Here is a 2809-nt window from a genome sequence, read left to right on the forward strand (position 1 = left end):
TAGCCCAAACCACAAGGACTAAAATGGCATTTAACTCTTTTTTTTTTTTTGAACGGTGGCTAGTAGATTAATTGGGTGAGTTTTTGCATCAACTTTAGTGTACACGTTGAAAATCAGGAGACCCTCTAATTTGGGCGAGGTACATTCGGGCCCTTAATCCATCCGTGGATAGAACACCACTAAGAATGAATATCATAGGCATTTAATTCTCACTGCAGTTCGCTCCAACAGGAAACCACACAATCATGAATTGTGTAATTATCTATCTTGGAAGTTCAAACTCGAGTTTGCTTAAGTTACACTTGTTTATTATATATTTGTTTTAATTATCTATCTTGGAATTGTTTGTATATTGTTGTATAGTTATAATTATAATTTTTATATATCTGACATAAAATACATTATTTGTATCAAGATTTTGTGTATATATTATCTATTATGTAAATACATAATGCATCATACATTTTTTATATTTAAAAAAAAAAAGTTATATGCATAATAGGCTTATGTATACTGAGCCTAGTTAAGATCGATATGTGAAATTTGAGCTTGTTTTTTAAAGAGCGTTGATATGAATTTAAGCTCGAGCTCATTTAAGCTTGGCTTGATTCAACAATTTCATCAAGCCTATTTCGAATGTCTGATGAGCGATACCACTCAGTTACCCCATAATAAGAAAAAAAAACGCTTGTTATTACCATGCTTTAAATGCAACAAACTACAATTAGATATACCAAGTATATAAATTTGATGTACCAGGTATAATTTCATTGGTGTTAAAGATGACATGAGAAGTTAACATGTCTATTAAATCACTTCATTCCTATGTTAGGGGGTGTTAAAACCTCCATTAGTTAAAATGTTAACTTAGGCAAAAAAAATAGTGATATTTATTATCATTGTTTATTTTAGCTAAGAAGTTAATGAAATGGTATTATTATTATTTATTTTGTATTTAATTTAAATATCTATCTATCTATACTTTCTATAAAAGGAGAAATCTCAATGACATAAGAAAAGCTGATGTGTCAGCAGGAGAGCATGTCCAACAAGGCTTTTCTTATCTCATTATTACATCATAAAGCCTAATATTAAAAGACTTTAAAATTCAAAGTTGGCCCACATTTAGATTCCAAATGTCTGCCCATTCAAAATCTCATACGAACCACTGTCCATTCAAGCCACTGTAATCAAAACCATTGCCCATTCAAAGGTCTGCCCATTCAAACGAATGTACTGAAACCACTGTAACCAAACTACTGATGATTAAAAATTCAAACTTCTAAACCTCTGACGATTCAATATTATGGCTCCAAATTCAAAATTCAAAATTACGGTGGCTACAGATATATAACGTATCATCTTCTTCAATTAATTACTCTCTCTAATCAACATATTCTCCAATTCAAATTTTGGATCCACATTCAAAATTCAAAATTCAAACCATTCTTTAAATAAGACATAATTATCTGGCTGCACATTCAAATCTCTCTCGCTGATATCTGCAAGCGTGTCTCTCTCTCTATCTCTCTCAAATGCATCTTTCTCGACTCTCGTGATTTAGCAGCTATTCTCCCATTACACAATTTTGTTCGAATGTTTGATGATTCTTTTTACATGTTAGCGTTCCGGTATCATTGTTCCAACATCGTCGTATCAATGATGTTGGCCATCACACATCAACCTTTCAATGTCGATGTTGCAATATAATTGTTGCAACATCATGAAAAGTTGCATGTGTTACATTCTTTGATGGGAGAGTTGCAACTTCAACCGACGATATGTATCTTCTATCGTGAAAAAGTGAGTTATGCTACACCAGTTGAGAAGAGACCTTTGCATTTTAGGTTTGTTTCTTATTTTTTATTAACTGTTAAGATGCATGTTTATATTATTAAAATGAACTACTACAGAGAAAAATATTGAATTTAATGAAATATTTATAAAGTATTACACGCTAGGGTTAACACTTGCTAAGATTTCGTAGACTCTAGCCTTTCTCCATGTGATTTCATGCTCTCTTTTTAATTTGAAGTCTGTTAGCATGTTGCAGATTTTCTGATCCTGTTCTAGAAGTTGTGTAAGAAACTCTTCTGCATTCTTCTGGAAGTCTGATGGAGGAGAGTGGAGGACTTCATCGAGCAATGCTATGTTGTTCCAGGTTTTGTTGTTATTAGTGTTGTTGATTATGTCGACTTTCCTGTTTACTTCTTGGTTTGTTCTTTGTTCTTTGAGTGACCACATCGAGAATTGTGTTTTAAGATCGCTGGTGTCTGACCAGTGGTAGAAACTGAACTTTGCCATGTAGATTTTTTGTAGGTTTTCTAATTTGGAACTATTTTTGACAGAAAGTGATTTGTAGGACGAGTTGTTGATGTTTTGAATCAAAACTAATCATCGGTTTTTTTATAGAGTTTAAAAAACGCGTTTACATGGAAAATGAATCGTTTAATTGTAACTTTTATAATCTGCTTTTGTTCTTTGAATTTTGATATTTTATCCCTTGGGTTTCTTGGTATTTAATTTTACGGTTTTCCCATAAAAGTTGGGGTTTTGAAAAGGTTTTTGCATTAAAAGACTGTTGTTTTGAATTTTACATTAATATGTTTATATATATATATATATATATATATATATATATATATATATATATATATATATATATATAATCTACACGTTTTCATAATTATAAAGTTCAGTATATAAACTCATAGTTACTTCACATGTTTTTTTATCACGTTTTCCTAAGAAGATATCTTACTTTCAAGAAAGTCGAGTTATATAGTTTATTCAAATGGCCTCATTCACA

The sequence above is a fragment of the Helianthus annuus genome, chromosome 11 (genome assembly GCF_002127325.2).
Source record: "Helianthus annuus cultivar XRQ/B chromosome 11, HanXRQr2.0-SUNRISE, whole genome shotgun sequence".
Lineage (NCBI taxonomy): Eukaryota > Viridiplantae > Streptophyta > Magnoliopsida > Asterales > Asteraceae > Helianthus > Helianthus annuus.